The sequence below is a fragment of the Schistocerca cancellata genome, chromosome 12, assembly GCF_023864275.1.
Source record: "Schistocerca cancellata isolate TAMUIC-IGC-003103 chromosome 12, iqSchCanc2.1, whole genome shotgun sequence".
In the NCBI taxonomy this organism is placed as follows: domain Eukaryota; kingdom Metazoa; phylum Arthropoda; class Insecta; order Orthoptera; family Acrididae; genus Schistocerca; species Schistocerca cancellata.
In genome coordinates this window covers 123859121-123874276 of record NC_064637.1, presented here as the reverse complement: position 1 = coordinate 123874276, position 15156 = coordinate 123859121, and positions in this window count along the sequence as shown.

Sequence of the window (15156 nt, the reverse complement as noted above, 5' to 3'; positions counted from 1 at the left end):
TTTAGGAAACTAAAGTGGCAGAATCTGCAAGAGAGGCGCTCTGCATCGCGGTGTAGCTTGCTGTCCAGGTTTCGAGAGGGTGAGTTTCTGGATGAGGTATCAAATATATTGCTCCCCCCTACTTATACCTCCCGAGGAGATCACGAATGTAAAATTAGAGAGATTCGAGCGCGCACGGAGGCTTTCCGGCAGTTGTTCTTCCCGCGAACCATACGCGACTGGAACAGGAAAGGGAGGTAATGACAGTGGCACGTAAAGAAGCCTCCACTACGCACCGTTGGGTGGCTTGCAGAGTATAAATGTAGATGTAGATGTATTTATCCATACACATGTAAGCTCGTACGTTCAATATCTGCTTTTAAACCGCAGCTTCGATTTCAACCAAACTTGGTCCACGTATCACTTACCGTCTGGATAGAAGCGTTGTGGGGGTAAGAACCACCTACCTATCAAAGGGGGTGGGGGTGGGGCTCAAAAAGAAATGTGTCCCACAACGGTGTAATACCCAGACTTTATTGGTTTAGTATGTGAGAATGAGCGCACTTAAGAGACTTTTTTTTCGATAAATTTATACATATTTTCGGAACTTTATCAGACTTCTTCCCGCAGACAATCCGCACAAATGATGAAAAGAAAAAAAAGTTTATCGCTTACAACATTTTCGCTTTTCATACAGTAAAACAGCCGCTTCAGACACGAAGTCCTAATATATTACTTCTTTGCCACTAACTCTATTCACAGACAGCGTTCACATATAGGACTTGATATATGTGTAAAAATATATCATTGTACGACACTTACTTCAGGAGACATGACGTCATAGACACTCAGCTGCTTGACAAAGAAACTGCAGGGCCAAATTCACTAGTGATACATGTGAAATACGTGTACAGATACGTGTGAAATATGATAAATAAATATGTGATATGGGCATACGTGGTACAAGTCACGGGTAAAAAGCTCCTCCTAAACACTTTGACTGATTTCAGTCGGACTTGGTACAGATGTTACTTCCTAGCTGGTGAGAAATACTGTGGGGCTAAGAACCACCAACTTCGTATTAGGGTGCGGATGATAAGGTGGAGAGAAAAGGGGGAGAAGAAGATGGACATACTCTCAGCTCGAATACAGTAAAATTTATTACGATCGAGAACCTTATGTCCACGAATCAGCACGGCTTTAGAAAGCATCGCTCGTGCGAAACTCGGCTTCCCCTTTTCTCACATGATATATTGAGAACTATGGATGAAGGGCGATAGGCAGATTCTATATTTCTAGATTTCCGGGAAGCATTTGACACGGTGACCCATTGCAGGCTGTTGATGAAGGTACTAGCATATGGAATAAGTTCACAGATATGTGAGTGTATCGACGACTTCTTGAATAATAGAACCCAGTATGTTGTCCTCGACGGCGAGTCTTCATCAGAGACAAGGTTATTGTCAGGAGCGCCCCACGGAAGTGTGATAAGACCGATGTTGTTCTCTGTATATTTAACCCTTTGTTTCCTGACATAAGAAAAAATTTACTTTCTAACATTTTCTTTGCAGAATTTATGCTATTGTGGCCTCAAATGACGGTAGGATTTTTTGTAAAATTTTATTTTATTTTTCACAACTTTTTTCTCTCCTGGTACTCAGAAGTACCGTCAGACTCCATGGACAGAATCACAACATGCGCAGAAAAATGCTCCAATTTTTATAAGTTGTACTTTATTCCACATAAATATTAAATATTTTTACATTAGAAAATTAATTAACAGAAATATGATATTTCTGAATTTTTTTTAAATTTCACGTAGATTTATTCTAGAGCAACTTCACAATACATAGTAACTTAGCTATACATTTTTGACAGTATATACATATCACATATTTAGTGATACCTCATGAAATTGTAGGAAAAAGTTCTTTTTCTCATTGCAGCACAAATACACTTTACATGTACTACATTGTGAATGTGGTTTCGGCTGAATTTTATTTTTCGCACACATTTCGCATCGTCCTCTTTTACAACTGAACACTACAAAATGGTTTCCTCTGTTGCCAAGACGTACATCCTTCGGAACAGAAAAGTTATCCTTCCTTCTATTTGGGAGAGTTATTTCATCTTTACCAGAGTTTCTCTTTTTGAGATTTGGCACTTGCTGTTCATTCATTAGCCCTAGTGCCACAGCACGCCTGAATTCCAGCAGTGGCAGTGCCCCATGTAGATCACTGAAAATGATGTAAGCATTGACAAAAGCAATTTCTATTGCTCCCCAGAAGAGACGGTGCCACCATTTCTTTGATCGCTTGTCAAGACCATAAGTTGAACGTAATCTGTCTGCATGATCCACACCACCCATGTTTTTATTGTAATCACATACAATAACTGGACATGGTATAGTCATACTAGTTCCATCTTTCTGTTTTCAGTGCCATGGAAGTTTGACGCAAAATACACTACATTATTTTCCTTCCATTGAAATACTGTTAGGTCTAAAGATGACTCTCTGTGATTTGATTTAGACATTTTTCTTTAGGTAAATTGCCTGGCAAACCTTTCCTGTTTGTTCTAATTGCTCCACAGGCAAATGCATTTACCGATTTCTATGTGAGAAAAAGTGGACAGAACAACTAGTGAGAGGTAACGCATTGTTGCTACAAAAGTGTTCACACAACCTGACGGTACTAATAAGTCCGCTTTATATTTTCCACTTTATCTCATTCACATGTAACGTAATGCTTCAAACTATTATAAAAAAACAAAGAAGATAAGTACGTGTAATTGGAAACTCAACGGAAGTTTCAATAAATTGCGCACAAATTCAGGCAACATCATGGAAACAAGCACATACAATCTTCTGTTTTCACAGCAGCGCGCGAAAAACAATTTCAAGCTCTGACCGCCAGAGAGGTCTATGTATTGCACAATAACATCTATGAAACAGTAGAGCAGAGTTACTGTTACGTACCGACAGGCTCTCAGATCACGAAACTGCACCACGAGAAAATAATGAGAGTCAAAACTTACTGGTACTTTTAAGTACCGTCAGGCAACAAAGGGTTAAATGATTTTGTGGACACGGTGGCCAGCAGTCTTCGGTTGTTTGCTGATGAAGCCGCGGTGTACGGTAAGGTGTCGAAGTTGAGTGACTGTAGGGAGATGTAAGACGACTTAGATAAAATTTTCAGTTGCTTTGATGAATGGCAGTTAGCCCAAAATGTGGAAAAAATGGGTAAGTTAATGCAGATGAGTAGGAAGATCAAGCCTGTAATGTTCGGATACAGTATTACTGATGTCCTGTTTGACACAGTGTAGTCGTTTAAATGTCTGAGCGTAACGTTGCAAAGAGATGTGAGGTGGAACGAGCGTGTGATAACTGTACTAAATAAGACGAATGGTCGACTACGGCTTATTGGGAGAATTTTAGGAAAGAGAGATTCACCTGTAAAGGAGACAGTATATAGGACGCTACTGCGACTTATTCTTGAGTACTGTTCGAGTGTCTGGGATTCGTACGAGGTCGTATTGAAGGGAGACATCGAAGCAATTCAGAGGTGGGCTGTCACATTTGTTACCGGTAGGTTCGAAGAGTACGTAAGCGTTGCGGAAATGCATCAGGAACTCAAATGGGAATCCCTGGAGCGAAGGCTACGTTCTTTTCAAGAAACACTACTGAGAAAATTTAGAGAACCGGCATTTGAAGCTGACTGCCGAAGGATTCTGCTGCCGCCAAGATACATTGAGCTTAAGAACCACGAAGATAAGATACGAGAAATTACGGCTCATAGGGAGGCATATAGACAGACGTCATTCCCCCGTTCTATCTGCGAGTGGAATAGGAAAGGAAATGATAAGTAGTGATAAAGCGTATCCTCCGCCACGCACTGTTCGGTGGCTTGCGGAGTATCTCAGTAGAGGTAGATGTAGAAGGATAAGGAGCAGATGGAGACAGATAAGGGAGGAGGGCGAGAGCAACAGAATGAGGAGGAAGGGGAACTAGGAAGGAAAGAGAAGGAGATGGACAGAGACACGGAGGTAGCAATGGGTAGAGAAAGGGGTAGGAGCAAATGGCTAATGAAAGGGGGGAAGAGGTGGTAGGAGGAAATGGTCAGGGGAAGAGAAGGGTTGAGTTGTTTTGGGGATGAGACGAAATGTAAGTAGGCTGTTTAGGTTTTTATGAAGGTAAACGTCACGTAGTGCTCTGTATGAAAATCAGTGGCTGTGCCGTGTGCAGTCTGTGGCTGGTTAGCATTGTTGGAATAGTCGCTATTGTAGTGTTGGGCAGTTTGATGTGAACAGCGCGTAGCGTTGCGCAGTTGGAGGTGAGCTGCCAGCAGTGGTGGATGTGGGGAGAGAGATGGCAGAGTTTTGAGAGCGGATGATCTGGACGTGTGTCCGTCAGAAAAACGAAATTTGTAAGACTGGATGTCATGAACTGATATATATATATATATATATATATATATATATATATATATATTATGACTTTTGAACACTATTACGGTAAATACATTGTTTGTTCTCTATCAAAATCTTTCATTTGCTAACTATGCCTATCAGGAGTTAGAATCTTTTATTTAGCTGGCAGTATTGGCGCTCGCTGTATTGCAGTAGTTCGAGTAACGAAGATTTTTGTGAGGTAAGTGATTCATGAAAGGTATAGGTTATTGTTAGTCAGGGCCATTCTTTTTTAGGGATTATTGAAAGTCAGACTGCGTTGCGCTAAAAATATTGTGTGTCAGTTTAGTGTTGATCAGAATAAGTAAAGAGAGAAATGTCTGAGTACGTTCATTTCTGCTCAGCTGTTTGAAAATCAAATGACGTAATAGGTTTATCAGCACTGTAATTCATAAATTTTTCTAAGGGGATGTTTCAGAAATAGTGAGGTCATTGGTCTCATCGGATTAGGGAAGGACGTGGAAGGAAGCTGGCCGTGCCCTTTCAAAGGAACCATCCCGGCATTTGCCTGGAGCGATTTAGGGAAATCATGGAGTACCTAAATCAGGATGGCCGGACGCGGGATTGAACCGGCGTCCTCCCGAATGCGAGTCCAGTGTACTAACCACTGCGCCACCTCGCTCGGTGGGAAATAGATCAAGAGGAGCCGGGAAGAGAGTGGAAGAGACTGGAGGAGAAAGAAAAGAAGAGGAGACGGGCATACAGTGTGGGGAGCAGGAGATGTAAAGACAGGCGGGGGGGGGGGGGGCGGGGAGGACATGGACAGAGAGATGGGGAGGATCACACGGAGGGAGGGGGTAGGGGGGGATTTGATCAGAGAGAGGAGAAGGAGATGGAAATAGGAGGAGATGGAGGGCAAGGAGGATATGGACAAACAGGAAATTGGAATATATACATACCTGGGCAATGCTGGGTAAGCACCCAGTTTTGTACAGAAATAGATCTGAGAATTCTCACTAAATTTTTGCAAAACAAGTGAATGAAGTACAGCAGAGTTTTAAAAGGGTTAACTATTGCTTTTGACAAGGCTGTTGTCAGTGAATCAAGAGCAGACGAACGATACGGATGTTTCGAAGGAAGTCGTGAAGACACTGTACCTGGACGCCCTGGCATTTCATCGACCGATGAAACCGTAGAAAATGTGATAGCAATGATTATTATGAACGATAACCGAATCACAAACAAAGAGTTCCCAGATAATCTTGGCCTAGCATCTGGCTCAAGTGATGAAATGTTTTGGGTGTGCCCCAAAATTATTGTTTCCAGAAATTACTGCAACCAGTCCCCGTCTGTTTAATTCTTCAATTTTTCTATTCCATTAACGATTTCGAATCGCCTGCCGATGCATCATCAGATGGTGGGTATTTATTGCATGTTTTCAGCATTGTGGGGTTCGTGTATCTGTGGCAAAATACACTACTGGCCATTAACATTGCTACACCAAGAAGAAATGCAGATGATAAACGGGTATTCATTGGAAAAATATATTATACTAGACCTGACATGTAATTACATTTTCACGCAATTTGGGTGCATAGGTCCTGAGAAATCAGTACCCAGAACAACCACTTCTGGCCGTAATAACGGTCTTGATGCGACTGGGCATTGAGTCAAACAGAGCTTGGATGCCGTGTACAGGTACAGCTGCCCATGCAGCTTCAACACGATACCACAGTTTATCAAGAGTAGTGACTGGCGTATTGTGACGAGCCAGTTGTTCGGCCACCATTGACCAGACGTTTTCAATTGGTGACAGATCTGGATAATGTGCTAGCCAGGGTAGCAGTCGAACATTTTCTGTATCCAGAAAGCCCCGTACAGGACCTGCAACATGCGGTCGTGCATTATCCTGCTGAAATGAAACGAATGAAGGGTAGAGCCACGGGTCGTAAACACATCTGAAATGTAACGTCCACTGTTCAAAGTGCCGTCAATGCGAACAAGAGGTGACTGAGACGTGTAACCAATGACACCCCATACCATCACGCCGGGTGATACGCCACAAATACACGCTTCCAATGTGCGTTCACAGCGATGTCGCCAAACACGGATGCGACCATCATGATGCTGTCAACAGAACCTGGATTCATCTGAAAAAATGACGTTTTGCCATTCGTGCATCCAGGTTCGTAGTTGAGTACACCATCGCAGGCGCTCCTGTCTGTGATGCAGCGTCAAGGGTAACCGCAGCCACAGTCTCCGAGCTGATAGTCCATGCTGCTGCAAACGTCGTCGAACTGTTCGTGCAGATTGTTGTTGTGTTGCAAACGTCCCCATCTGTTGACTCAGGGATCGAGACATGGCTGCACGATCCGTTACAGCCATGCGCATAAGATGACTGTCATCTCGACTGCTAGTGATACGAGGCCGTTGGGATCAAGCACGGCGTTCCGTATTGCCCTCCTGAACCCACCGATTCCATATTCTGCTAACAGTCATTGGATCTCGACCAACGTGAGCAGCAATGTTGCGATACGATAAACCGCAATCGCGATAGGCTACAATACGACCTTTATCAAAGCCGGTAACTTGATGGTACGCATTTCCCCTCCTTACACGAGGCATCACAACAACATTTCACCAGGCATCGCCGGTCAGCTGCTGTTTGTGTATGAGACATCGGTTAGAAACTTTCCTCATTTCAGCACGTTGTAGGTGTCGCCAACGGCGCAACCTTGTGTGAATGCTCTGAAAAGCTTATCATTTGCATATCACGGCATCTTCTTCTTGTCGGTTAAATTTCACGTCTGTAGCACGTCGTGGTGTAGCAATTTTAATGGCCAGTAGTGTACATTTGATATGTGGTACGACAGGCAATCAGCTGACTGGGCCCGCTGGTTACTGCATCGCCTCATAGGGCACCATTATCTAGACTTCATTGAAATCGAGCTCCCAGCATTATTGGAAGAGGTTCCTTTGGGCTACGTGACGGTTATGTTCTTCCAGCATGACGGGATTCCTGTATATTCTAGTCATTATGTGACACATCATCTACACCAAACATTCCCGAGAGAAAGGATCTGCAGAAATGGTCACGTTTCTTGGTCACTACTGTCCCCAGACCTCGCTACATGAGGTTTTCGGCTGTGGGCATGATTGGAAAAAGAGAGGGGCGAGCTGATCAGATTACGGGTAGCAGTGCCTTTTTAAAAGAACCCCCAGAGGACTGAGAAGAGCTAGACGAAGTGTTGTCAAGCGAATTCTATACAGTGTTGAAGTCGGAGGTGTCATCTGGGAAAATCAACATTGAACTTAATCATTTACCTTTGCTTCAAACCTTGTGTCTGTATATGTTTTGGTTACATTCTAACAGCCGTACCTCTATTGCAGTGGCATCTGGTGATCATGGGCTACAGCGCACTGTAAATATCGCTCTAAAATTACGCCATTTCGCTTCGAAGGTGAGCTGGAAATCTCACTAAAATTACATTTCTCTTCCTGTGCGTGGTGGTATACGAATAAAACGGATGAAAACGTGTATTTAGCGTTCTCTCCACAACTGCCGAGAGCTAAAATGATGGCCAGCGGCGCTACGAATAACTCAGAGAAAGGACGCAGACGTCTGTTTCCCAATACCCATGCTCTGATGAGATGTCATCCCTGCTGGGCCACAGCGCCAGGTCAGTATTTTTCGTTGAAAGTGCTCGTAAAGTGTTGAGCAAGCAACGTAGCGAATTCTGTAGATGGTTTTTTTAAAGAGGCTCTTTCCAGTAGACCTCTGGAGGATAAAGTGGGAGTTGAACAGCTAGGCAGATCTTCTCCAAATTGAAATCTAATAAAGGGAGTGGGACAGTGCTCACCGATTTGGGTCAGAATATGCGAGTAGAAGCAGGTAGATGTACTTTTCACGTTTCCCAACATACGTCTCCTGAGTGGGTTGCAGGAAAAGATAAAACCCTCTCTAAAGTTTTACGAGTGTTTTCAGCAACACTGGTCAAATTAGTGTGTGGTGCAGTGGTCTGTTGCTCCATCTGGTAATTCGTCGGCTTGGGTTCAATTTTCGCCACTTCTGCGTGTTTTTACTTCGTTCTATTTTATTCCTCACTCTGTTTAACTATTAATTACGAAATTTAAATGTATTTAAACATTTGAATTTATATATGATAGATAGATAGATTAGGCAGGATTGGTGGTGGAGTGTTTGTGTCTGTCAGTAGTGGTTTATCGTGTAGTGAAGTCGAAGTAGATACTCCGTGCGAATTGGTATGGGTGGAGGTTATACTTAACAGCCGAACTAAGTTAATAATTGGCTCCTTCTACCGACCCCCAGACTCCGATGATATAGTTGCTGAACAGTTCAGAGTCTCGTAACAAATAAATACCCCACTCATACGGTTACAGTTGGTGGGGACTTCAAACTTCCCTCGATATGTTGGCAAAAATACTTGTTCAAAACCGGTGGTAGGCAGAAAACATCTTCCGAGATTGTCCTAAATGCTTTCTTCGAAAATTATTTCGAGCAGTTAGTCCACGAACCCACGCGAATTGTAAAGGGCTGCGAAAACACACTTGACCTCTTAGCCACAAACAATCCAGAGCTAATAGAGAGCATCATGACTGATACAGGGATTAGTGATTACAAGGTCGTTGTAGCTAGGCTCAATACCGTCTAACATTCTGTGTGGTGTCTGTTTGTTCTAAGTCCTGTCTCCCTACCACTTTCGCGCAACGACGCTCTGAGCGTGTTTTTTATGGGAATTGACTAGTTTGAACCTGGGACCTGTTGCTGGTAAGGAGACGTCAGACCACACATGACATGTAGAGTTCAGAAGAGTTTAGTGAGACTAGCGATGATATAACCAAATACTTAATGATTTCAGCGTCAGCTCCACTGCACTTCCTGTAAAAGAATCTTAATACTAACGAAATTTAGTGGAAGGGGTTCAAGGTTTTCCTATTTTTAGTTAGCTGGTAAAATAACGTCGAAAAAGCAGTTAAGTTTACCATTGGATATTTTATTCTACTCACAAAACATTGTTTATAAGTTGCACTATTGATAAAAGGAAATGTTTTAATACAGGATGGTAAAGACCAACTGCGTTCAACAAAAATGTGAATGAATATTCCCGGAGTGGGTTTCCAAGCTCTACAATGGATCGAAGGATGACCTATGCCATATCACATCTATAATCTAGGTTTAAATTAATTTTCACAAAAGAGAAAACTATCAAAATGGTCTACAGTGACCCTCAATTATCTTTAATTACTTATCTAACTTGTCGTAAATTACAGTGGCTGATGTGGCTTCTCAATAACTATTTAACAGAAAAATCATCGCGTTTCAGATTTTTACTTCAAGTGGCAAATGTGAACACCATGAGCTTTAATTGACGATCGACACTAGTATTACGCAAAAAGGGGATGTAACAGATGAGACTTCTGCAGTTCTGAGTGAAGCTTTATGCGCTGTTATGCGGCATCGCGTGCATTCATTACCTTGTCGGTGTTCGTCAGGGGGCGGCGGGCAGCACAGCTCCGCTCACCTCGCCGTCTCAGAAGCAACTCTCGCCTAACTTCTCCTTACTACAATTTACCGAAGTTGGTTTAAAAAAAATATCTGGCTGTGTTTTCATCTGACCAATCAGGGTTTCAATGTTAACCTTAAGCTCCGCCTACAAAAATTCTGTCTATCCAATGAGAAACGTTATACTTTTCGTGGTGGGGCAATGTTTTTAAAGTTTGCAACGTAACAGAGACGCGAAAAAGTCTCACGCTAAAACTTGCAGCTGGTGTGGTCCTTTTAGTGTTATCGTAAGATCTATACTGTTCTGGAGGGCTCTATCTTTTAACATGGGCTGGGGGATGGACCTGACATAGCAGAGACGCGAAAAAGTCTCACGCTAAAACTTGCGGCTTGTGGTGGTCCTAGCGGTTAGCTGGTGACGTGGGTGTCCGTCCCTTATCGTACGGCCTTCCAGCTTAACACGGTTCTGCTCTCGGCTTCTGTTCTCGTTTCTCCCCTCAGAACTGCGTCTGTGTCACGGTGGGAAGGTATGACATGCATTTAGGCATTCTTGTGTTAGTCTGTGGTATTCCATTTGCTCACTCGTTACTCGTATTACTTTGGTTAATTTAATGTCACGATTTATTCGGAGCTATGTGACATACTACTGTATTTGCTTATCATGTCAGGGTTTTCATGGAAGGTGTTGGATTTGCCTGACACCTTACAACCGTTTCTTCCAAATCCACCAGAAACAAACGCAAAATAATTTTATTTAAAAAAGCGGATAAAGTGTCACTAGAAGCCTTCCTAAGTGACAATCTCCATTCCTTCCGAACTGACTATGCAAATGTAGACGAGATGTGGCTCAAATTCAAAGATATAGTGGCAACAGCAATTGAGAGATTCATACCTCATAAATTGGTAAGAGATGGAACTGATCCCCCATGGTACAGAAAGTAGGTGCGAACGCTGTTGCAGAGGCAACGGAAAAAGGATGCAAAGTTCAGAAGAACGCGAAATCCCGAAGATTGGCTAAAATTTACAGACGCGCGAAAATTGGCACGGACTTCAATGCGAGATGCCTTTAATAGGTTCCACAACGAAACATTGTCTCGAAATTTGGTAGAAAATTCGAAGAAATTCTGGTGTTATGTAAAGTACACACGCGGCAAGACGCAGTCAATACCTTTGCTGCGCAGTGCCGATGGTACTGTTACCGACGACTGTGCCGCGGAGTTATTGAACCCAGTTTCCCAAGATTCCTTCACCAGGGAAGACGAATGGAATATTCCAGAATTTGAAACACGAACAGCTGCTAGCATGAGTTTCTTAGAAGTAGATACCTTAGGGGTTGCGAAGCAAATCAAATCGCTTGATACGGGCAAGTATTCAGGTCCAGATTGTATACCGATTAGGTTCCTTTCAGATTACGCTGATACAATAGCTCCCTACTTAGCAATCATATACAACCGCTCGCTCACCGATAGATCTGTACCTACAGATTGGAAAACTGCGCAGGTCGCACCAGTGTTTAAGAAGGGTAGTAGGAGTAATCCATCGAACTACAGACCTATATCATTGACGTCGGTTTGCAGTAGGTTTTTGGAGCTTATACTGTATTCAAATATTATGAATCACCTCGAAGGGAACGATCTATTGATACGTAATCAGCATGGTTTCATAAAACATCGTTCTTGTGCAACGCAGCTAGCTCTTTATTCGCACGAAGTAATGGCCGTTATCGACAGGGGATCTCAAGTTGATTCCGTATTTCTAGATTTCCGGAAAGCTTTTGACACCGTTCCTCACAAGCGACTTCTAATCAAGCTGCGGGCCTATGGGGTATCGTCTCAGTTGTGTGACTGGATTCGTGATTTCCTGTCAGGAAGGTCGCAGTTCGTAGTAATAGACGGCAAACCATCGAGTAAAACTGAAGTGATATCAGGTGTTCCCCAGGGAAGCGTCCTGGGCCCTCTACTGTTCCTGATCTATATAAATGACCTGGGTGACAATCTGAGCAGTTCTCTTACGTTGTTCGCAGATGATGCTGTAATTTGCCGTCTAGTAAGGTCATCCGAAGACCAGTATCAGTTGCAAAGCGATTTAGAAAAGATTGCTGTATGGTGTGGCAGGTGGCAGCTGACGCTAAATAACGAAAAGTGTGAGGTGATCCACATGAGTTCCAAAAGAAATCCGTTGGAATTCGATTACTCGATAAATAGTACAATTCTCAAGGCTGTCAATTCAACTAAGTACCTGGGTGTTAAAATTAGGAACAACTTCAGTTGGAAAGACCACATAGATAATATTGTGGGGAAGGCGAGCCAAAGGTTGCGTTTCATTGGCAGGACACTTAGAAGATGCAACAAGTCCACTAAAGAGACAGTTTACACTACACTCGTTCGTCCTCTGTTAGAATATTGCTGCACGGTGTGGGATCCTTACCAGGTGGGATTGACGGAGGACATCGAAAGGGTGCAAAAAAGGGCAGCTCGTTTTGTATTATCACGTAATAGGGGAGAGAGTGTGGCAGATATGATACGCGAGTTGGGATGGAAGTCATTAAAGCAAAGACGATTTTCGTCGCGGCGAGATCTATTTACGAAATTTCAGTCACCAACTTTCTCTTCCGAATGCGAAATTATTTTGTTGAGCACAACCTACATAGGTAGAAATGATCATCAAAATAAAATAAGAGAAATCAGAGCTCGAACAGAAAGGTTTAGGTGTTCGTTTTTCCCGCGCGCTGTTCGGGTGTGGAATGGTAGAGAGATAGTATGATTGTGGTTCGATGAACCCTCTGCCAAGCACTTAAATGTGAATTGCAGAGTAGTCATGTAGATGTAGATGTAGATGTAGATGTAAAATTAATATATTCTGTTTAATAACGAATACTGCCCTTGTAAGCCAAAAGGTACTAGGTGATGGTAACAGAACGAGTATATGTAAAAATTTAACATGAATCTGTATGAAAAAGAGTTGGCTCTGCAGATGTAATGTTTGCAATGCAATTTTTTGCTTCCCAAGTTCGTTATTCGTAACTGTGATACATGGGTACAGGGGGAGTTAAAAATCTAAAACATTTCACTGCATAAATAAAAAAAAACATAGCGGGAATCATAAACATATAAACAGTATACTAGATCTTACTGAATTAGTTAGGTAAAGCTATTATCGCAACAATGTTAACTCGCGCCAATCATGAATACGTAATGAAACACATTGTGTTAATTTTTGTAATATTGTAGCACATTTATAAAATTTTGCAAGAGCCGCAACTATTCTGTAACCAATAAAATGGACACGTGCTATACGTAATGGCTTATTCGACTTAGTCTAAACTACCATCTCTTAAAATTTTAGTATCTCTCTAGAAACTACGTGTATTTTTTCTTCCTCCATATGCGAATGAACACCATATAAAGTAGGTAACACATCGGTACGAAACACTCTTCTCCGTGCACTGTGAAGTGAATTTCGAAGTACTTTGTACAGATATAGATTGTAATGAGGGAAACATGGTGCAGACATGTCACATGTCACACACGTGAAACGTTTACCCGCTCTACGTACGGCAACAGAGAAGCGAATACCCAGATTTAATTCGCACCGGTCGATCTTTCGCAGGACACGGAAACATACTTCAGTAATCTAGAACAGAAACGGACCGAACCTACAGCTCAACACTTTCGAACGACGCGAAGGAGTTATTTCCGGAATTCTTCTGTTGTGGAACGCGCGAAAATTCGCTGATTTCCTTCGCAGCTTTTAGCGACGTTCCCGTTCTCTTTTTTGCGTTTTAATCTGCCGGAGAGTTTCATTTCAAAGCGCAGCCCGAAGAAGGGTAGAACATTTTATTCTGTAAACACACTTTAGGCGGGCTGTTAAACCTTTCGCGGTGTAAGCTTCCTTAAATATAGCGAGCTAACGCGATGGAAAGAAGAGAAGACATATTGTGACTCTAGTTTCTCGACAGGCGATTGACGAGTCTGGCACATTCCTACCAAACGGCAGGAAAGAACCATACTAATTTTTAAGTATCGTTAGTCTAAACATAATTTTCAAAGTTCGAAAACAAGTACGACGCGAAATTTGTGTATAATACCGAAGCGTCTCAAGAAGAATGTAATGATTCCAATACCAAAGAAAGCGGGTGTTGATAAGTGTGAAATTTACCGAACTATCAATTTAATAAGTCACGGCTGCAAAATAATAACACGAATTCATTACAGACGAATGGAAAAACTGGTAGAAGCCGACCTAGGAGAAGATCAGTTTGGATTCCTTAGAAATGTTGAAACACGTGAGGCAATACTGACCCTACGACTTATCTTAGAAGAAAGATTAAGGAAAGGCAAACCTACGTTTCTAGCATTTGTAGACTTAGAGAAAGCTTTTGACAATGTTGACAGGAATACTCTCTTTCAAATTCTGAAGGTAGCAGGGGAAAAATACAGGGAGAGAAAGGCTATTTACAATTTGTACAGAAACCAGATGGCAGTTATAAGAGTCGAGGGGCATGAAAGGAAAGCAGTGGTTAGGAAGGGAGTGAGACATGGTTGTAGCCTGTCCCCGGTGTTATTCGATCTGTGTACTGAGATATCAGTAAAAAAGCAGTAGAAAAGTTTGGAATAGGAATCAAAATCTATGGAAAAGAAATAAATACTTTGAGGTTTGCTGATGACATTGTAATTCTGTGAGAGAGCAGCTGAACGGAATGGACAGTGTCTTGGAAGGAGAATATAAGATGAACATCAATAAAAGGAAAACGAGGATAATGGAATGCAGTCGAATTAGGTGATGCTGAGGGAATTAGTTTAGGAAATGAGACAAAGTAGTAGATGAGTTTCGCTATTTGGGAAGCAAAATAACTGATGATGGTCGAAGTAGAGAGGATATAAAATGTAGACTGGCAATGGCAAGGAAAGCGTTTCTGAAGAAGAGAAATTTGTTAACATCGAGAATAGAGTTAAGTGTCAGGAAGTCTTTTCTGAAAGTATTTGTATGGGGTGTAGCCATGTATGGAGGTGAAACATGGACGTTAAACAGTTTAGACAAGAGGAGAATAGAAGCTTTCGAAATGTGGTGCTACAGAAGAATGCTGAAGATTAGATGGGTAGATCACATAACTAATGAGGAAGTATTGAATAGGATTGGGGAGAAGAGAAGTTTGTGGCACCACTTGACCAGAAGAAGGGATCGGTTGGTAGGACATGTTCTGAGGGACTAAGGGATTACCAATTTACTCGTAGTATTGGAGGGCA